The sequence below is a fragment of the Astatotilapia calliptera genome, unplaced genomic scaffold (assembly GCF_900246225.1).
Source record: "Astatotilapia calliptera unplaced genomic scaffold, fAstCal1.2 U_scaffold_19, whole genome shotgun sequence".
Classification (NCBI taxonomy): domain Eukaryota; kingdom Metazoa; phylum Chordata; class Actinopteri; order Cichliformes; family Cichlidae; genus Astatotilapia; species Astatotilapia calliptera.
In genome coordinates, this window is record NW_020535718.1 from 7,526 (window position 1) to 31,502 (window position 23,977).

At 38.4% G+C, this 23,977-nt stretch overlaps 1 pseudogene; it reads right to left on the reverse strand.

The window, feature by feature from the left end:
• Positions 1 to 577: 577 nt before the first annotated feature.
• LOC113017705 (H-2 class II histocompatibility antigen, E-S beta chain-like) overlaps positions 578 to 23,977 on the reverse strand; it is a 31,229-nt pseudogene continuing 7,829 nt past the window's right edge.

Below are 23,977 nucleotides of genomic sequence, written 5' to 3' on the forward strand. Positions count from 1 at the left end.
CTCATGTTGTCCTCTTGTTGTACCTACTAAGAACTTGATAAACAGGGCCTGGGTGGGTTTTTGTGTACTTTGCCTATAGTTGGGGCCCATTTAGTTCCCAGATTTTAACACCAATACGGGCATTTAACATGGGGCCATTATGGGCATTATCAACAATCCTATATGGCGCCCATTTTCAGCCCATTTCCAAACCATATGGGGCCCACATGTAAATGCTGGCTGGGTAAATTTAAACAGTTCTGCTAAATTGTGATATTTCTGATAATTTATTATGTTTTTTCTGAGTTATTAAAGTTAATATTATTAAAGTTCACCAGCTTTTCTAATATTGACTTCAGCAATACAGCATTTTTGCAGAAAATGCAATTCTTTCTAGTTATTATGATAATTCCATTGAGACTGTCCACTATTTAATTCATACACTGCTTGTATATTTCTCATATCAATCACCTCCAAAAGCTCCCTATATGATCTTGAGCCTTCCTGCAGGACAGTGGGGCTCCATCAATATTTATACTGGTTTTTGTGACAATAATAAAATCTCCAGTGTCACATTAACAGGATCCAGGTAAACAGCTGAGAGTTTGAGTCATTTATTTTGGAACAATGACCTCCAGTACAAATGTGTGATCTATGGTAATCAAATAAGCAGAAACACCCAAATCATTCAGAGACATGGATTACAGGGATTACATTACATGGATTAAACAGCAGAGGTAAAGCATCAAACAGCAGAGTCTACATTAGACCTGATCCAGGACCAGCCCAGTGAAACCACAACAACCACCAACAACACTGAGATGGTCCTGGATCAGGTTCAGAGTCCAGACAGAGATCATCATCGTCATCATCATCAGTCTGTTGAACACAGGAAGCAGCTGCTTTTACAATATCAGACAGAACCAGGACCAGGAACAGTCTCAGTTAGTGGGAACCAGGATACGACCTGAAAGAAGAAGAGATGAGGACACAGTCACCAACACTCTGAAAACACACCATGGACACTGGTTTTAAACTGGTCAATGCCAATGATTCAGTAAAGTTCTATGTATCAGGGCCTGAACCAGGTCTGAGATTCCTCTAAAAAAGCAGTAAAAACTTGGTTTGAAACATGAATTTAATTAAATATGGTCTGAAAATAAGCAGCACTGGTCTAAACCTGCCTGAAAGTGAATTTTAAAACATCAGTATATAAAACAAAACACTGATGTAAACCAGATCCAAACCAGTTTTAGACTCATGTAATGTGGTTTGAGATTAAGACTGGTCTAAACTGGTTTCAGGTATGAACTGGTCTGTGAGTGAGAGTCCTGCTTTGACCTCGGGCCTTCCTCCTGTAGTAGATGAATCCAGCCAGAGATAAGATCAGACCCAGGATCAGTCCTGAGGCTCCGATGGCGAGCTTGTTCCTCTCTGACTCAGGCATGGACGGGTCTGAGGACACACAGGTGAACAGTCAGACAGATAGGTATGTACAGGTGTGTACAGGTGTGTACAGACAGACAGGTGTGTAGATACAGACAGGTATTTACCCCAGTCAGTGATCAGAGGTTCCTTCAGGCTGGCGTGCTCCACCTTACAGGAGATCTTCTCTCCAGACTTCATATTAAAAGTCTGTTTCCATGGATAATGATGCTCACCTGGGTGTGTACTCCAGGTGTGAGTGGGTCTGGTAGTATCAGAATCAGAATCAGAAACTTTATTGTCATTGTCATGAGAACAACGAAATTAAGAATGGTCCCCGATCATGGCAGATGGTGATTGTACCAATCACCATCTGCCATCTCCTCAGTGGAAGTGACATCAGAGGTTATTTCCTGTCCATTTCTGAGCCAGCTCACTTTGATCTCACTGGGAAAGAAGTCATTGGCTGTGTCCCAATTCAGGGTCTGCACGCTTGAAGTACGCGCACTACGCGTACTATGTACGGTGCGTACTATAAGTACGAGAAGTGCGGAAGTGAGAGGCTTGTGAAATGGGACGGTCTAGCCTTCGTCACGCTGTTCAGGTTGCCTACCAACCATGATACTAACCGCGAGAAACGTTACATACAGCTTTGTTTGACAGAAATGAAGGAGAAAAAATGTTTTGTAATGACATCACTTTCATTAGTTGAGTATCTGAGGCTGAGATCACAGGACTGTAAAACATGATTGTTGGGCTTCATTTCTGTACTGAACAGTACCAAGATTACGTGAAGTACCCTCAGAAGGCCTGCTAGATGATGTTAATGCAGCATTACAGACGATACCTACAGCCACGATTACCGACACTAACAAGCTGATCTACAATACGGCAGCAGTGATCAGTGAGATGCTTGGCTACAAGTTGAACAGCCACAAGGGGCAGTACCCTCCATGGAGAAGGAGGCTAGAGAGCAAGATCAAAGTAGCACGGAGGGAGGTTAGCCAACTAACGGAGTTGCAGAAAGGCAAGGCAAGGCAAGGCAAATTTATTTGTATAGCCAACACGTTCTCACTCCCAACTCGTCAAACGTGTGACGCATGGTCAGGCTCCCTCTGCTGCACTTATGGACGCGCAGGGTACCCCTCTCGCGTCGGGAATTGACGTGAAGGGTCCTCCGATTGAAGAGATTGCCGCGGAAGTGCCTTTTGTCGGTATATTTAGACATTTTCCAAATCACATTGTAACGACCTATACTGAACACAATAAATTATATAATGCAGGCAACTATCTGAGAGAAAATTACTGCAGATAAAAGTAATTACAGGCTGTTATTTGTGTATCGGTTCTTGCATTGACGGAGTGAGCGATGTATGCTGGGTAATGGCACAGCTAGCGATTGGGTGAATTTATTGCACCGGTTTTATAAACTGTTCTACAATCCTTTTGATATTTGGAAATCTGTCGATCATTCTGCTACAGCTGTAAGATATCTTCTCCAACTCCTCTGAATACATGCAGTCATTTTACCGTCTGCTTTGGCTAATCACGCTCTTACGTATTAAATTAAATTAAATTAAATTAAATGCCTAATAAAAAAGCTGTTTTTTTTTTTTAGGCAAAAACATTTTCGGCAAAAAAACATTATGCAAAAACATTTTCGGTGCTGTTAAGGAATTCACAGCGACTCACTTGTTTATTTTTGAGAAAGTTTATTTTTTTATCATATTAGATGAGCGGCAGTGACGTCAACGTACTCGATCGTACCACAGGTAAGTGCGAATCTGAATCTGTAGATTTTTTAAAATTATTTTTCTTATTTAAAACCAAAAAGAAAAACCCGAAACAGTGAGCTCACAAAGCTGCTTTTAGCAGTTCCATGGGTTAAGATTAGCAATTTTGTGGAACAGCGAATGACTTAACATTTAATAGCATATATGTTACCACACCACATGTGCTGTAAGCTAGCTAAATTCATTTCTGTTAGCCAATCAAGTTAAGTTTATCATATATCATCATCCAGGGTACAGTGATAGAAAAGTGTGTGCTGACGTTTGCTGTTGTTGCCACTTTGTAAAGTTTGAGGGTTCTAATAAGGGTCAGTGTTGCCAGATTGGGGTTGATGCTCAAATTCAAGATAGACGTTATCTATCAATCTAGCTCTCTCTTTATGGCTCTCTCTCTCATTCTGGCTCTCTCTCTCGCTCTCGCTCTCTCTCTCTCGATTTTAAACTTAATAACAGCATTACATAATCATTAAATAGCAGACCGATCATCTATGCTGCAAATGAAATACAAATGGACACTAAACAGGATTTATCTAAATCGTTACAATAGGGTTTAATGTATATATTTATTTATAAGGTGCTTCTGAATTCTGAATACTTTTTTTTTCTAAACAGGTTCTTCATCAATCAGCCTGTTATTGCTTCCTACATCTGCTTTTTGAAAAACTCCTAAAGGCACTTTTAAGAGCCACGTCAGTCTGTTTGTATCTGTTCTTACTGCTGTCCTTATTGGTCTGTCTCTCTGTTTCTGCCTCTCTCTGTTGGTCTCTGTCTTGTTTGATTATTCTGTTTGTGTGTGTGCGTGTGCGTGCGTGCGTGCGTGCGTGTTTGTTTGTTTGTTTGTTTGTTTGTTTGTTTGTTTGTTTGTTTGTTTGTTTGTTTGTTTGTTTGTTTGTTTGTTTGTTTGTTCTTCTTTCTGCCATGAGTGACTCCGAAATTCAAGATCCTTTAATTATCCTAGATAATCTGACTGATCAGCAGCAACAAATTGATGAGCTCCAACACCTCGATGACATGCTTGGTGAGCTGAAGCAAGAGGAAGCTCCAGTACCAGTGAAGCCACCTGAACCAACAGTAAAATGAAAAAAAAGAGACAAAGATGGAAACCAACTCTATGCGAGGCCAATATCAATCCGGAGTCACTTACATAAGGGTCAGTACTCTTTCATACAAGATAATTTGAAGATATAGATTGTATGGACACAAAACCCTAAATTTAACGTATTAATTAATTGAAATATCTCTAAAGAGAAACAGGAAAGTCATTTGTTTGTTTTGACACAAAAGCACATTAAATAAACCACAGAATTATCTCATAAAACTGAATGCTCCCCCTAGCAAGTATGGCATTCATTTCATTATGTTAGTGCAGTAACAAAATGTGGCTGACAGTTACCTCCTCACAAGGATTTTGGTAAAAGATATTGGTACTTGGCAGCACAGTGGCACATCAAAAAATGTCCTGATTTCAATTCCACTATCAGACCAGGGTCTTTGCGTGTAGAGTTTGCGTGTTCTTCCCTTGTTTCTCTGCTCGCAGGTTACCTGGTTTACTCCCACAGTCCTGAGATGTGGAGTTTGGCTAATTGGTGATTCTAAATTGTTTCTGTGTTATAAATGTGGATTTGATTTGTGTTTTTGATATACTGTTGATGTTTTATACAGCTGCCCACAGTCAGAAGACCAATTCTACCACTAATAACAGTCACTGTGAGGTGGCATTTGCCCCAGAGACTGTTGGTATGTACTCCACTGTGTCTTCACTAGATCAAAGCAGTATGTTCATGTGTTTGCAGCAATTGCTAGCATATTTATAGCCATCAAGCTTTACTCTCATAGCTACTCTGTCCATTACACTTTTATAATTTAATCAATTTTAATAGAAAATGTATTTGTTTTTTTTAACAGAGCGCTTTCTACAAGAACTCCAGAGCTCACTGAATGATTCTTCAGACGATCACCATGAAGCACCACCACCAAAAGCTCCTCTTTTGGCTTCCTTGAACTGGAGCACAAGAAAAACTCTTTTTTCAGATAGTTGGAGGGCCAAAAGACCCCATCTGGTGAATACCATGGCAGCTCAAGAAAGTGTGTCGGAACATATATGCCAACAATGTGGGAGCAATCCAGCTGTGCTTCGTTGTTGTGACTGTCTACCACGCCCCCTTTTTTGTGATAAATGTGATGTCATCATGCACACCAGATATGTCCTTCACAATAGACGTGCCATGACTGCCGGATTCTTCCAGCCATTGCCTCCAACAACTTACATTGTAAATAAGACCCTTTGCCATGATGGTAAGTTCTGTGACTAAATTTATTATGTTTACTGTTTATACATTTCCCTTACGCTCTCTCTCTCTCATTTTTTAAAAATGGTGATGCTTCCTCAGCTCCCAACTACACTGTTAGCCTTTAGCTGTTAAGTTTTTTTATTGTTTCAAGTAAGGCTCAGTTGGTCCTACCATATCTTAGTCACATTTCAACGTTTTACTTCATAGTTAATAAACTTATTTAAATCATATGTTACGCATACATGTTGACTTCTTTAGCACGACTTGTACCTGTGGAGAGCCCAGTCAGAATCTGCGGCTGTCCACCTGAGTGTTTGAGGGTCAGACCAGGAAAGGTTGTTGCTGTGGTCACAATGAATGGTAAGAAGAACTTCATTTTGTCCTGACTGAAAACCATCTGTAAACAATTCACCTAAAACTAAACCCTCACAAGCGTTGTTGCAGTATAGTCTGAGACAAAAAGAAGACCCAATCCAAAGATAATAAACATTTACTCTGGAGTCATGAGTTTTTCACTTTTCTAGGACGTCACGATCTCAGCATGCTGAGGTGTGAGACGTGAAGCTTCTTGGACTGCTGGAGTAGATGACCTAAATCGAAGTGATTACTGACCCACTACCCTTCACTTTTCTACTTTGTACACTGAAAAAAATATGTTGTTGGATTTACTTAATTCAATGGTGGACATTTGTTGCACACAGATGTTTTGCTTTGGCAGCAACTTAAACAATTGAGTTAAATTAACACAATTTATTCATGTTCAATAAACCTGTGCAATTTGTGTTGATAAAATGTGACTTAAACATGTTTTGATGAAGTAATTTGAGCTCTTGAAATATTTTAATCCTTCACAATTTTCTCACTTTATCCCAACACCATTCAATAACTTTTACCCAATACTACTTGGTCACTTAAATGCTACATGTTATCTTCAAATTACATTTTGCTATTATATTCTAGTATCAAATACACAATTTTCAAATGGAGGCCTTATAACAGATTGTATTGTTCTCTTCCAAGATGGTTGCTGGCATCCACCAGTAACCTTTCAAAACAAAATGTCTAATTTCACTGCATTGACAGTAGGTAAAGAATTAAACTGACATTACTCCTCTACTGAATCTATATAAACCAACAGTTAAATAATGTCAGTTCTTCCGTGTTCTCTGGAATCAATCACAGCAAAGAAATTAGACTGTTTCTTTTGAAAAATGTTGGGAAAGAACAAATCAAAACATTCTATTTAAGGCCTCTGACGTCAAGATTCAGTTAAACAACAATTATAACTAAACAATTTGAGGTAGTGTTAGTTTCCATTAACATTAAATTAGGTTACTGAATTGGCAAACACCTTCCTATTAACATTACCCATTTTACCCCAATAACTAAAGAAATTAGCACTTGCAGGTCAAAACCTTTATTCAAGAGATGCAAAAATAACATTGATACAGTGACTGTCAAAAATTACAGCACTGATCATACTGTGACATCTTGGTTCAAAACAGCACACTTAGAAATATTCAACGTTCTTTACTTCAACTGAATGAAACTGAAAATACCATTTCACACGACCCATATGGGATATTTAGACTGCATAACTGTTCATGCTACATCTCTTCACTAGTAAAAGAAAGAAAAAATACAAAGAGAAATTTAAAAATGCTGCCAAAATGCTGTACAGAGCAAAAGGAAGAACAAACAACAACAAGAAAAACGGCTCGTCCTCATGGCAGTTGCAGAGTATATAAAAATGAACCCTGCGATCTGTTCCTGGAATTGAGCTTCAAAAATGCAGCAGAACAAGTGTGAGATTTAAATGTCCTCTCACCTAGAGCTGATCAGCTTGCATGCATAACAGTGAGCTTTCCTTGCAGGAGCAGTTTTGTCTTAGTTGTGAGTTTTTCTTGAGAGCTGAGTTGCATCCAACTCCATTACCACCGTTTGAATCACCTCAAAAGTGTAGCAGAGTTGTGATGAGTAACTCATGTTGAAGGAATAAAAAAGGTCCAAACAGCATGGCTACTGCAAAGGTCACGTTATCCAGATCTTGAAGAACTACTATACCCTCGATGATGATGCCAACATCAGAAAAGTCATTGCCTGGTGCATCCTCTGGAGACAGATGTTCATTGTGGTTTTCTCAATCTGTGCAGTGGCCTCAGTCAAGTCCTGGTTAAACACAAAACATTTCTTTAAGATTCCTTTTTAAACTCATCTCTTTTGAATCTACCAGTTCTAATGTTAGAGTAATTTAAACCAATGCAAGCAACATAGTAAATAGCTATAGCCAAAGAGTGGCCTGCCATGCTGCCATTCATGGTCTAACAGAGTTTCTAAGAGAGGGTGAAAAACATAATAATTTCAAATGCTTTCTAACAGAAGATGTTAGAATTTAGACTTTCAGCCCCACAATTTGGTTAGCTGTTGGTCTTTTTTTTTTCCAAACAAAAGCTAATGTAAATATTGGTGGGATTTTCCTTTGTTCACTAGAATGACAAATTTAAAGTTTTTTCACACTGATGTGACCCCTAATATAGGGGGGTGGGGCCTCAAGGGCCGGCGGCCGAGTTCGCTACCAGGCCTCATGTGAACTTCAAATTATTAAAGAGGACTACTGGTCCTAACCAGTCCAATGAGGATCAAGTGGATAACTAAATGCATTTTTAAATGTTGCAAAGCCACAATCTACTCATAAAACACTCACCATGAACTCCTGCACCAAGATGTTGCAATTGTCTTTCACACAGATGCGGAGCACTTTGATGAGACTCCCTTCGAGCATTAATGTCATCCTAAAGTATTATAACAAAGAAAACAGAGATTTGTGAACTTTTCAGTAGCACAGAAGAAAATGATCCCAGACAAAAACTTAAACCAGTCAACATGCAACACCAGCATCTACAAAGAAATATCAAAAGTTCCTGTTTGACATCAACTTTATGGATATATAGTTTCCAGAACATTTATTTTTAAAAAAAAATAAATTTTTCTCAGTGGGCCAGTAAATGCATGACGAAAATTATGGCATCCTTTTAGTGGAATCATTACTCACAGGTAATAGTTGACTGTTTCAATGGATGCAGCATAAAAATCTTTTACTGACCTAATGCAATACATATACACTTTGTAGTTAAAGAATTTTAAAGTTCTTACTGTCATTATGGCAGCTACATCCTTTAGCTTTGTGCCCTGTTCCCCCGATCACTTTGCAAACACTTTCAGCAGACTGTCAGAGAGAAACTCAGCTCCGTCAGAAACCTGTAAAGGCATGGTTGGGATGCACTGGAATGTTGCATTTCATCTAAAATGACATAAAATTATTTTGAAATAACAGCAGGCACTGTGCTTGGTTAATCAGTAATGTTTTGTTGAATAAAAACTGTGTTTCCAGATCTTATGGGATTAAAAAAATCCAAAGATGTTTGTTTCTGATTTGCAACCCAAGAACCCACAAGTTACAACCTCATTTCAGTTCAAGTGTGCATTAATGCGAGTCCAGTAATCACCTTTCTGGCAATACATACAGGTATAAGTTAAACCTATGGCAGATTTTGGATCTCTCAGTTGTATTAATAGGGTGGTCTATTTGAGTATGCATGCACCTAATAATTATAAAAACCTATTATAATTAAGTTACAGAAACCTTAAGCGAAAATAGAATATACTTTCTTACCATAACACCTTGAACCCACAATCCATCAGCTGACTCCTGGTGAAATGCAGAATAGAGGTAATCTCTCAATGTGCAGCAAAAAAAAAACAAAAACAAAAGGACAGCAGGTGAGGGCAGGAAGGGTAGGGATGTAAGCTAGCATAATGCCACTGATGATATTAGCTAAAGCTGTTCAATGTCCAAAATCTCACTAACACCACGGTGCAGTAAATACACAATGTAACTGAAGAGTCAGTTGGCAAATCTATTCACACAGAAAACCAAATTATGTTGTGAGTGCCTCGTAATTAGGTTTAATGTGATATTACGGCTCTTGTGCCAAAGACAAATTCAAATGAAAAAGCGCCAATTCTTTGACAACAGATAAAACAGCAAATAAGCTAACGGCTCTTTTTTAGCATGTTACATGGCGGCACTCTAGACGTTTAACTACATTTGGCTGAAATATGGTAAAAATTAATTCAAAAAATCAAGACATACCAAAAAACGTAGAGTTGGCTGCTCGACTTTACTGAGATGGATGCATTTTTTAAACCACGATCCAAAGCCCGCGAGATGAAATCACGCGTGGTTTCACGAGATTTAACGTTGCTATCTTATTGACTTACTTCACCTGAACGTGATATGAACATTTTAATACACCCTTTCTGCATATCATGTAGTTTTTACACTATATAGTTACATTTATCTTTAAAACATGAGGCAATTGTGTTAAATACATGCAAGATGCTTACATAAATCCAAGAGATGGCCAGTCCCTTTTTTTCAGTGTACGCAACAGATGTCTTCTTCACATTTGAAGAAATGAAGATGGCATCACCCGGACTCTCCTGCAAAGCATTTTTAAAAATGCTTGATCAACGAACTCTCCACTTTGGCCGTGTGAGCATTTTAGTTTATGCATCCTTTACAGTATGGTTCTTCTGTGTTATTCAGGATTTAAAAGTCACGTGTAGCGTAGTTGTTTTCTGTTTATGTCTTTCATTTTAAACCAGACGGGAAAGATCTCTGCAGATGGCTTTCGGAAAAGTTTCTTTGAGTGGGAAGCCGTGAGATATGAATTAGACAAGATTTTAAAGGAGGATCCCTTCACATGTCATGCATGTGCCCCAGACATGCTTGCAATTTCAGTGGATGGAAACCGCAAGCATTACCGTTTCAAGAATGCAGCCAGGTACAGCAAAATATGTGTAATACCAACGTTTGTTTCAGACAATGTGACTATAAGGTGCACCAATTAACTTTGGACTTACTTTGTCATACCATAAAGTATACTGTATTGCTATTTTGTTCAGATCTGAGGAACAGGGCATCTTTGAAGACGCCTTCATAGCAAAGGATGAAGATGTGGGAAGATTTGTGGACTACATACACAGCACATCCAGACATGTAAGATTGAACGCTCTAATTACATAGACATAATTATGGTAACCTTTAACACTCTGTTGAAGAGATTGTGAAAAGACATTGTCACCAGCTATTTAATGCATTTTAGGTCTCCGGACGAGGTGTTTGTGGAGGGGAGTGGTCAGCAGCCAGAGAGACCTCCCAAAGATCCAGCAGCAAGGTGGATGAGGAGGGACTGGAGCTTGCAGTGTGTAGGCATGGAGTGCTGCTCTGTGCTCTAAATATGTACAGGGGTGAAATTTTTGCTTATCCCTTGTACCTGCAACAAAAGCTGGCCAATAGACATATCACTTTTTTTGTATGGATGTTACCTGCAAGTATTGGCCATATCTTGAAAGAGTAACAAAAAGCTGTCCAGAGCTCCAGCAACTTCTTAGCATGAAGCCATTTCTTTCAGTCTTTCATGCTAAAGCCCACGATTTCAAATGTGAGGTATGAAATTCTGACTTTAATGACTTTATCTGAACAATTGCACATCAACATTTTGTGTAATTTGTATTTTATCTGTGTGTGTGTGTGTGTTTTTTCCAGGTGAAATGGAGTGGAGCATATCAAGATGGGGCTGGTTTGACTCTAGGGGAGGAGGTAGAGCAATGTAATGCCTTTTTGTCAAGGATTGCAGTTACCACAAAACATATGTCCAAAGCAGGTGAGAAGGCAAATCCTGCACTAGTTAGATTTTAAGTGTGTAATTATGATGAAAGTGGTAACACTACGTTTTCTGTGTTTGCAGGACGGAGGGACATGCTAACTCTTATGGCCATGCGCTGGAATCAACAAAAGCTAGACCAGCTGGCCACCTCTCTGACCCATCGATATCAGAAGGTAATGATATTGTTACTTTATTTTTAGATGATTACTCCTCTGTGTTCTTATTATTTGGAGTAAACATGTGTTTAGTGTTTTTTGTTTGTTTGTTTGTTTGTTTTTTAATCTCAAATTGACAATGTAGGCCACAAAAGCTCTTCTAACCCAGCTTCAGAACCTGGAGTCCTTAAAAGTCCAATTAGCAGTGACTGACAGTCAACTGGATGAATGGGTCAGTGATGTAAAGGAGTGGGCAGAAGGTGAGCAAAAACTGATTCAAAAATGTGATGCAATTGTACAATGACTTTATGTAAGTGTAGCTGTGTTATTTCTTCTAAGCAGCAACAACAAGCACAAGTGATATTGATCCCTTGGTGAGCAGAATCGAAGTGCTCGTAGCGAGCATAAAGAGACGATCCCAGCGTCTGTACAAAGACACCGATGGAAATAAAGCCCGTGCCAAGATTCGTCGCAAGATCAGAGAAGAGAAAGGAATCTTGACTTCTGCTGTGGAAAAATACAACAGAATGTTTCCAGACAAAGAAACTCTGTGCTTGGAAGAAATTCTGTCTGGTGACACAAGCTGGCCGTGGCAGCGGGCACACAGCGGTAGTTGTACATATATGTTGTCTACTTTCAGCATATCTGACATATAATGAAACCCTAAGCTTCAGGTGTTGACCTAAAATCATTTACGACTTCAGACGTTCTTTGTGAATTGATTTATAACTTTGTTATAAATGCATTTCAGACTCTGTCAGCCTTACAACAAAGAGAAGGGCATTCGATATCATCATGGCAATAAGAAGACTTGAGGAGGAAAAGAAGATTCTTGTTACAGAGATGGACCATCACTGGAAATCTCTTTCGAAATATGATGATATCCTGAAAGAGCTGTCCGGCCTGTTTTCCAGTGAGATATTTAAAAGTATGTATTTAAGTAATGCATACAAAACACTGACTGTTTCTTAAGGCATTAAAGCAGACTAAATTATATGTTCTATTTTTAAGGTTCGCATTGTGGCCTAAGTGAGGAGGGTTTGAGAGGTCTACAGAGCATCATCCTCAGAAAACGACAGAATGTGAAACAAAACAAGCTGCACGCAAGACAGTGTTACATGCAAGTTTTGTCAGGAGCAAAGAACATAAACCTTGATCATACTTCCGACGATGACTTTTACAGTGACTCTGAATTTTCTGATTAAAGTCGGTAATAAATATCTGTAATATATCAGTTTGTCCTCAAAGTTATATCAACTTCCTACCTTGCAGGTTTATTGCTGGAGACCCAAATTTTTTCATGTCTGCCATAGAACAGTCCTTGACAGTGCATTCCCAAGAGTTCATCACATCAATGCATATAGTTTTTTACAAAGAAAGCTGGCACATTTTTATTTAATGTCATTCGTAGAGCTAAAAACAACCCTGTTACACTGTTTTTAAACATGCATTTTGGTAATACATAATAGTACACTGTTATGTATCAGAGGGAGATTTTGTACTTTTTACATTTCTGTCATGTTAAGTTACTGTAATATATTTTTGGCTCACAGAATTTACAAGACATATTGAAATGTGATTGATAGAACTTTGTAAGCAAATTTCAAGTATGCTTGTCACAGGTGATATTTTTCATTCTTGAGTATTTTGATTTACATGTTAAGTATATTTTCATGGTATGTATCATTAGTATCAACAGTATCAATAATGTTTGAGTGCATTACTAGTACTTGTGCTTATTTTTAAAATAATCATACTACAGTACAGTAGGCAGTTCAGCTGATTCTGTCACAACAACCCTGATCCACAAATTAACTTTTGGATATATAACTTTTTTTGTTTAGTTCCAGTTGTACAGCGATGTGCTCAACCATATTTTTTTTAAAATTTAGAGTATTAATTGATCCAGTGGTTACTAAGCCTACAGTGTCTTAGGGTGGACCAACATCATTGTCATTTTACCCCCACCAAATTTCATTAAATTGTCTGTATCACTGTAGTTTATTTGTTTTTATATTACCAATGACCACAATCAAATAAAGTTGAAAAATAACTGTCAGTTTGATGTTTTCATGCAGTTTCAATGGATCATTTTGTCACCACAGTTAAAATTTAGCGACATTTATATTTCCATGACAAAGACATAAAACACATTTCTGTTTAATATAGTTATGACTGTAGACTTGATATGTAACAACTGAAAATGACTGCAAATTATGTAAGTAATTTGTGAAAAAGAACGTAGAAATCTATTTCACAAACAAAAACAATTTCTTATTATGCAACCCTTTCAATACTATAGCCCACACCAGATCAAATTTAGGTATTTGTGACACATACAGCACATAAATTTATTCCACAAAAGGAATAGATGGATGGCCACTATGGAGAAAGGCAGTCCTGAAACTTCATCAGGAGGACAAATTGTTGTGTGCATCAACTTCACAGTGTCTTTTGGGCTTTTATCAAAAGCTATTTGCCATTTTTTAGTTTCTTTTAAAGTTCTTGGTTAGGTTTAGGGATTAAAGACCAAATCTAGATAATAATATTAAAATATTGTGATACATCATCAGTAGTGGGCCTTGGATTTATTGGGTGTTTTGGCCCTTACCAGTAGACACCCTCATAAATGGAGGCCCTGCCAGGGTTGATCAGGCCACGGGGTATGTCACTGGTTGATGTGAAATTGTTATTTCTCTTCTACTTTTTCCTATTTAGTTTTCTACAATTTATTTTCTTCTATCACTTCACCGCAAAACGATAAGTACTATTTAGGTCTTTAGTGCTTAAAGAGCCTCACTTCTTAAAGAGATAGAAAAGGTGAAAGAGAAAAGAGATAACATAGGAGAGAGGAGAGCCGGAACTGGGGCATGTGATCTGGCATCCCATACCTCCGCGCCCAGATCGGGCTGTACCATCTACATCTCCACTGCCTCCAACAAACAGGAAAAAGAGCTGAGGGTAGAAGCAAAACGTTTTTTCATTCCTCCCTTATGTTTCACTACCATGAGGTTAACTGCACAGCCCCAGGAGGCCCTGAGACAGCTGTATCAGTCAACAAGGCTTCTGGTTTATCACAGTACAAATTATAGTGTTAGGTTTTCTACCCTTTTAATGTCCTCTGCTTAGGTAGCTCCACCGCAGTTTGATCAGTTCTGGGCATGTGTGTCGCGGCTAGCTGACTGCCCAAGTGATCTCAGCCCTCTTTAACCACAGCCAGTAATTGGCCCACTCAGCAGTGTTAGCTAATTTTCTTATAGCCTGCTGCAGCACCTGTCCTCTGGCTCCAATCTCTTTAAGCAGTTTTGCTGTTGTACTGGCCCCTAACCCTAAATTTTAGTTCAGGTCATATCTCTCTACAGAAACAGCTTAATTCTCTTTCTCCTATGACGGCCAATATTTGTTAGTAATCTTCTAAAGCCAAAAATGACATATTCCCAAAATACAGGGTTAAGTGCTGTTACAGCTCAGAGGGTTGACTTAACCTTCTAATAATCAATGTAGTTAAAATACTCAAAACAATGTTGTCAATGGTAATGGAACAAAGCCACATTCAATGTTGATTTTAATTTGAAAATATGTGTACATAATCTAACATGCTTATTATTTGTGGGGACATCACACATCACACAAAAAAAAATTTGCATAGAGAATGAAGTTATATAACAGTGTAGGTGGATCAAGGCCAAGTCAATGTTGAGCATCTAAGAAAATTATGAAAGTTGATACTACTAGTAACGGAAACTTTCAGTCTCAACATAAAACAGTACTACAAGTTCTCACATCTCAATAGACCTTTGATTTTTTATTTTACTTTTCATTGACAGTACTCAGTACAATTTCACCAGCCTTCATACTCATACTAAACAGAACACCTGTTTACAATAACAACTTCATATGAGAAACAAAGGGAAACAGACTGATGGGTTTTATGGATTGAGTTGCTAGCTGCGGGTCATATTCACCGTACTAATTATAATAGCCTACACTCACTTTTTAAAGAATGTAGCAAATATAAATGCTGTACAAAAACATTCAAGTTAAGAACACAGAACTACTATTGTAGTTAACAACATAAGATAAAGTCTTTTTTTACGTAACACAATGCATTTTAACAAGTATAAATATTTGTCTATCGTTTCTAAACAATCAAACTGCTGAAAATGAACATATCCAGTCTGTGAACAGAGAAGATCAAAGTGACATCTGGATGTATGGACCTTTGGTTCCACATATTTCTGAAAGTGTTCCTTGTAGACAGTACACAACTTCAGTTTTCAGACATTATATCTTACTTGTTTGTAACATGGAAAAACAAACATCACAACATCATAAAAAGACTTCCTCAGTGGCTGACGGAGGTGGCACATTTGGCATGGCAAAGTGGTGTTTCCCACTGGAAAATATAATTATTATTGAAAGAAACAACACCAAAAACATTAATATCATGTTGGGGATTACTTCGTGCTTTTTATGTTTAACACCAGAGGTGGAACATGATAAAGACATTTCTGCAAGTACTGTACTAAAATGCAAATTGTCATTTTTATGGATATTTTCAGCTTCTGCTACACTATTTGTAATTTAGATGGATTACAAACAAAACACTAGTGTACAGTTACACTCAACACATATGAAAGATTTAGTTATAGTTTTTCAGTTTAACATTTCATAATATCCTTTCTGTGAAGTGAAAATAAAAATTGTCCAAATGTGATAATTAATTTCCTTTTGATCATTCTAAAGGCTGTTGTTTTCTCTTTAATTTGTAGAGATGCATTGCTGTCACACAATTATAATGCTAGAAATACAGGATGCAAAACAACTGAAAGCTTTCACAGTGTGATATTAGTACTTCTTTGGAAAGTTCAGAATCTGAATACTTCCTCCACTGCTTAGGCAATTTATCCTTTGGCACACATAAATCTGTGCAAGACATGGACATATTCTCTCCACTTTGTCAGTGTCCTCATAGCTTTCATATATTTCTTACCATTAATGTGAGTGCTCTTAGGGTCACAGCAAAGTCCAGCCAGAATAATTCCCAGTACTTTTGTATCTAAGTGTGACACTACTTGTGTTTTCTGAACATTTTCAAATATATTTCTTATTAAATTTTTTTATTTTATGATTCCACAAAGATGGCAAGAAACTTTCCAATAATCCTTAATTGATTAAATAATCGAGATAGAATAATAAAAAAAAAGTGAGAAGTAAGACATGACAAAACACCTGGTTTTCCATTTTCATTTCTGCTCCAATAAGTTAATAGATGGAAACAGAACATTCTCAGAGAATGAAATATCAAGAGCTTCTTACCAAACAGAGCAAGGCAACCGACGCACTTTTACTTCTGCGTTCCCCTAGACAGAAGGAATCAGAGAGGCAATCGTTAAATAACATGGTTAATGGATAGGTGTCTTCATAAAGCTTGTGTGTAATCCAGTGTGCACACCTGAGACATACACAGACCCATGTAAACACACTTTGATAGATGTGTAGGTATGTGTATGTAAAGGCATTTCTGTTTATAAAAACAAATAATAGGAATTTGAAAAGCATGTATCCAATTGTGCCATTTACAAAAAATATTTTGACCACAGGTTTAGTTTACTGTGTCCATCTGTTTTTGACTCTGGCTATGTTCTTTTCTTCTGAAAGTTTTAAGTACTTGTAACATCATACACTGACATAATCAATATTATCCCATTATGAATTGTTAGAATTGTGTCCATTTAAACACTTCAAACTACACATGATTATCTACTATTTACAGTGAGACAGGGCTGGTCAGCATCTATCAGGATCTATAAATTGTGCATTCTATGATCTTGATTCAAGAACAACAACTGAGGATATAGGCTTACACAGAAAAAAATATGATCCTTCCTCATATACAGTCATTTCTATGTTAGCCATGTAGGTTTTTGCTGCTTAGATGTAGCAAGTATTCAATGTCTGTGATTCATTTTGCAGAATTGCTTAAGAACATACACATGAAATACAATCTTTTAATGTAATTCCATTAATCATTTCCCTTCACTAATCTCAAAAGTACATTTGAATTTACCCATGTAGCACAGTTCATGGCTGTAGTGCATGGATGAAAACAACTTGAGATAGGCTTACTGTAAGAAGTCTACTGAAAAGCAAATTAAAACATTTTAAGTACTACCTCATTTATCCTGCTTTCAGTGACTGCTTCAAACTGGAACACCTTCTGCCTACTACATCTTCGACAGCCTAAGAAATGAAAAATTACATTTAAAAAAAAACACAAGACTCTGTATACTTATATATATATATATATATATATATATATATATATATATATATATATATATATATATATATATATATATATATATATATATATATATATATATATATATATATAATACTTACTCTTTCTCTTCTTATTTTCATGTTGGCCACCCTCACTTAAGGACTGGGAGATCGCGTGGCTAGCAGGTGGATGAAGAGCCTGCAGAGATGGCTGGTCTGCGGGTTTAAAAGCTGGTGGAGAGGTGGGAGAGGTTGTTTGTGAGGTGCTTCTGTCTCTCTTCTTTTTTTGGAAAGACTGGGAGCATGGAACAGAAGAAGGAGATAAAGGAACAAGATTGAGAACAAAATCAGTCTCTGTCTGCTCGTCTGACAGGCTCTTTGGGTGCTCCTCGAGGAGCCTAGACGATTGATGTTCCTGGGTGGTCATCTCAGGCTGCTCCTTGGCGAGGCTCTCTGCTTGCTTGTTGATCAGGGTCTCTGCCTGTTCTTCACTGGGGATCTCTGCGTGCTCTTTGATGTGGGTCTGTTTGTCGGCACAATGCTCCTTGGTGGCATTCTTGGACTGCACAAGCTGCTGTTCTGTGGGGGTATTGGGTTCCACTGGTGTGGAGGTTCCTATTAAACATATTTACTTTCATAAAAATATTTTTCAAAAAAGGCCTTATATTTTGCAGGAACTACACTTTGGCTACGTTCACACTGCAGGCGAAAGCGCATCAAATCCGACTTTTTTGACCCTATGCGACTCATATCCGATCATGGTCTGACAGTGTGAACGGCACAAATCCGATATTTTCAAATCCAATTTGGGTCACGTTCGTATGTGGTACTGAATCCGATACATAGCTGATATTTTAGAAAGCGACTGCTGTTTGAACGGTCATGTCACATTAAATCGATCTTCCACGTCACTGACACAAGACAGACGCCAATTATCAGCGCCAGAGAAGCACCACAGAAGACATCATGAACGCTTCCTGGCCATCCAGCTAAACTGTTGGGAAGACAATGTTGGAGAAACGTGAACATTTTATTTGCAGATTCTGACAGAAATCTGAAACTACCTTTTGAAGCACCGCTCCTCTCTAAAACAGCAATAAGGATCATTATTAGGCCATATGTAAATAACAAAATAACTTAAAGCAAAATTGGGAAACATAAAGTCTCAAACAAGTCTTTATAATAAGGGCCATCAGTCAAAAAATACTGTTTGGTCTGGGTCTAAACAGAGCGCGTTGTGTGTGACGTCTTCTTTTGCGCATGCAGGCGCTTTGGGCGTTCACACTAGAGCGCGTTTGCTGTCACATTTTATTTGTAGTGTGAACAAGCAGACAAAAAAAATCTGAATTGAGCATTAAGACCTGCAGTGTGAACGAAGCCTTTGATAACATATCCTTCAATGGTTATTTAATGACCTTAAATACTTACACAATTTGCTTAAAGATTAATGAAGTATTCTGATTGTGAAAGCAAGTTGAGACGACTTGTTGTGAAAAGTTGCTATATAAATTAGCATTAATTAACTGGACTGAAAGTATACAACAGACTTCACTCTTACCCTTACAGTATAAATTCATAAGCCCTCTGCATCTTCTCCAGGAAATTTCTTGTAGTAGAAGTGGGGTCCAAATGGGTAATAACATCTGCTACCCACTTATGTGAATCCTTGTCTTTTTTGCCAATAAATAAAATGGGCTTGTAGCCTATAGACTCAAGTTTCCGCACCTGAAATTAATAAAAAAAATAGTTGGCACAAATTAGTCAAACACAGCCTGTTGTTAAATGGTAAATGAAATGACTCTTATATAGCGTTTTCCTACTCTCGTGGAGCACTAAAAGTGCTTTATACAACATGCAATATTAACCCATATTCACACCAGCTTCTTAGAAGTTTCCATTTAAGCATTCACACACAGCAATCGTGGCTCAAGAGTTGGCAGTTCGTTTTGTAATCGGAAGGTTGCCGGTTCGAGCCCCAGCTTGGACAGTCTCGGTCGTTGTGTCCTTGGGCAAGACACTTCACCCGTTGCCTACTGGTGGTGGTCAGAGGGCCCGGTGGCGCAAGTGTCCGGCAGCCTCGCCTCTGTCAGTGCGCCCCAGGGTGGCTGTGGCTACAATGTAGCTGCCATCACCAGTGTGTGAATGGGTGGATGACTGAATGTGTAAAGCGCTTTGGGTTCCTTAGGGACTAAGTAAAGCGCTATACAAATACAGACCATTCATACTGATTTGAATACATACAGCCACCACTGATGTATTACAGTTAAAGTAATTGTTTGTCTTTAGCAAAATGTAGATAAAATATTGTTGCATGCTCTCTAAAGCACATATGATGAGCTGTGTTAATGTGCCAGCAACATCTTATAACATCTTAATGATAATATATGAAACAAAAGAATTTTTACTTACTGCAATACGGGCAGAATCAATTATCCGGCAAACATTTCTGTTTTTCAAGACAACTTGTGCCCACTGACTATCCAATGATTCTACTTTTTCTTTTAGCTTCTTTTTGCTGGACAGACTTCCGAAGCAGACATAGCAGGTTCTTCTGCTTGCCTGATTGGGAGTCTGGCAAAATGTACAGGGCCTGAATTTGGGGCCTGTCATGTTGAAACAAAGAATAATTACAGACGGAAAAGGCAGCAGACAGACAAAAGGCAAATTATAGGTTAACCAGCACACTGACAACAAGAAAAAAGCTGAAGAGTTAAAGAGACAGAAATGCGGATAGAAACAGAGAGACAGACCAATAAGGACAGCAGTAAGAACAGATACAAACAGACTGACGTGGCTCTTAAAAGTGCCTTTAGCAGTTTTTCAAAAAGCAGATGTAGGAAGGAATCAATCAATAATAGGCTGATTGATGAAGAACCTGTTTAGAAAAAAAAAAGTATTCAGAATTCAGAAGCACCTTATAAATAAATATATACATTAAACCCTATTGTAACGATTTAGATAAATCCTGTTTAGTGTCCATTTGTATTTCATTTGCAGCATAGATGATCGGTCTGCTATTTAATGATTATGTAATGCTGTTATTAAGTTTAAAATCGAGAGAGAGAGAGCGAGAGCGAGAGAGAGAGCCAGAATGAGAGAGAGAGCCATAAAGAGAGAGCTAGATTGATAGATAACGTCTATCTTGAATTTGAGCATCAACCCCAATCTGGCAACACTGACCCTTATTAGAACCCTCAAACTTTACAAAGTGGCAACAACAGCAAACGTCAGCACACACTTTTCTATCACTGTACCCTGGATGATGATATATGATAAACTTAACTTGATTGGCTAACAGAAATGAATTTAGCTAGCTTACAGCACATGTGGTGTGGTAACATATATGCTATTAAATGTTAAGTCATTCGCTGTTCCACAAAATTGCTAATCTTAACCCATGGAACTGCTAAAAGCAGCTTTGTGAGCTCACTGTTTCGGGTTTTTCTTTTTGGTTTTAAATAAGAAAAATAATTTTAAAAAATCTACAGATTCAGATTCGCACTTACCTGTGGTACGATCGAGTACGTTGACGTCACTGCCGCTCATCTAATATGATAAAAAAATAAACTTTCTCAAAAATAAACAAGTGAGTCGCTGTGAATTCCTTAACAGCACCGAAAATGTTTTTGCATAATGTTTTTTTGCCGAAAATGTTTTTGCCTAAAAAAAAAAAACAGCTTTTTTATTAGGCATTTAATTTAATTTAATTTAATTTAATACGTAAGAGCGTGATTAGCCAAAGCAGACGGTAAAATGACTGCATGTATTCAGAGGAGTTGGAGAAGATATCTTACAGCTGTAGCAGAATGATCGACAGATTTCCAAATATCAAAAGGATTGTAGAACAGTTTATAAAACCGGTGCAATAAATTCACCCAATCGCTAGCTGTGCCATTACCCAGCATACATCGCTCACTCCGTCAATGCAAGAACCGATACACAAATAACAGCCTGTAATTACTTTTATCTGCAGTAATTTTCTCTCAGATAGTTGCCTGCATTATATAATTTATTGTGTTCAGTATAGGTCGTTACAATGTGATTTGGAAAATGTCTAAATATACCGACAAAAGGCACTTCCGCGGCAATCTCTTCAATCGGAGGACCCTTCACGTCAATTCCCGACGCGAGAGGGGTACCCTGCGCGTCCATAAGTGCAGCAGAGGGAGCCTGACCATGCGTCACACGTTTGACGAGTTGGGAGTGAGAACGTGTTGGTATAGCACAATTCAACAACAAGGTGATTCAAAGTGCTTTACAGAGACATTAGAAACAAAAACAGATAAAAGGCATGATTTAAAATTGATTAAAACAAGCAAGCAAACAAACTAACTAATTAACAGACAAACTGCCACCAGAAATTCTTAGGTGGCTGCCTCAAAACTGTTTTGCATGCTCCTGTGTCGCATACTGTTGTTGGAGCGACAGTTGAGGCTCATCAGCGTCGTGTTTCTGGCACAGGTTGTGTTATTCACACCTGTTCGTGCGATCCGAACCCTTATCGTAAGGGGAGCTACCAGTCCCTCTGCGGACGAGCTATTTTCTATTTTAAATTCCCTGAATTTAAAATACTCTCTAGACCCAGTCTAGGTTGTGTTATTCACACCTGTTCGCGCGATCCGAACCTTTATCGTAAGGGGAGCTACCAGTCCCTCTGCAGACGAGCTATTTTCTATTTTAAATTCCCTGAATTTAAAATACTCTCTAGACCCAGTCTACACCCAGCTGGGGAGCTACCCAGAGCTCTAAACCCACAAAAGGGGAGCTACCAGTCCTTCTGCGGACGAGCTACTTTCTATTTTAAATTCCCTGAATTTAAAATTTAAAATACTCTCTAGACCCAGTCTAGACCCAGCTGGGGAGCTACCCAGAGCTCTACAAACAAACAAACAAACAAAACAGTATATAAAATCAAAACAGATAAAATCAGAACAGTCAAAGTGCTTTACAGAGACAGAAACAAAAACAAATAAAAAGCATGATTTAAAATTGATTAAAATAAGCAAACAAACAAACAAACTAATTAACAAACAAACAAACAAACAAACAAAACAGTATATAAAGTCAAAACAGATAAAATCAGAACAGTAGATAAAATCAGTAGTTAAATGTAAGTTTTGAAATTTAAGCTTAAAGTGTGGATTTGGTGCTTTATTCAAATGCAGCTGAGAACAGGTGAGTCTTCAACCTGGATTTAAATAAACTGAGTGTTTCAGCTGATCTGAGGTTTTCTGGGAGTTTGTTCCAGATATAAGGAGCATAAAAGCTGAATGCAGCTTCTCCGTGTCTGGTTCTGACTCTGGGAACTGATAAAAGACCTGATCCAGATGACCTGAGGGATCTGGAAGGTTCATACTGGGTCAGGAGGTCACTGATGTATTTTGGTCCTAAACCATTCAGAGCTTCATAGACCAGCATCAGAACTTTAAAGTCTATCCTCTGACGGACAGGCAGCCAGTGTAAAGACCTCAGAGCTGGACTGATGTGGTCCACTTTTTTGGTCTTAGTGAGGACTCGAGCAGCAGAGTTCTGAATGAGCTGTAGTTGTCTGACTGATTTTTTAGGTAGACCTGTAAAGATGCTGTTACAGTAATCAAGCCTACTAAAGATGAATGCATGGACTAGTTTTTCCAGGTCCTGTTGAGACATCAGATCTTTTATCCTTGAAATATTCTTGAGGTGATAGTAAGCTGACTTTGTTATTGTCTTAATGTGTTTTTCTAAGTTTAGGTCTGCATCCATCACTACACCCAAATTTCTCGCCTGGTTTGTGGTTTTTAGATGTATAGATTGAAGTTCGGCAAAGAAGGTGCATAAGAAATACAGCAAGCTGTCCATACCTGAGGCCTTGGAAACTGCCAAGCAAAGACTCACAGCCTTGGCCAGCCGCTTGAGGAGGTACACCAGAGAGATAGAAGGCAGGAGAATAAACCAGCTGTTCTCGACAGAACGAGCAAAGCTGTACTCTCAGTGGCAAGGGAACAATAAGAGAACAGCACCACCAAGGCTGGAGACGGAGCAATACTGGAAGCGCATATGGGAGAAGGACGCAACCCATAACGGCAATGCTCAGTGGCTAGTGGATCTGAGGGCAGACCATAGCGATCTACCAAGGAGATGCTCTGTCCCCACTGCTGTTCTGCATAGGCCTGAACCCCCTCAGTGAGATCATTAACAAGACTGGCTACGGATACCGACTACGGAACGGAGCAGTTGTCAGCCACCTCCTGTACATGGATGACATCAAGCTGTATGCCAAGAGTGAACGAGACATCGATTCACTGATCCACACTACCAGGCTATACAGCAATGACATTGGA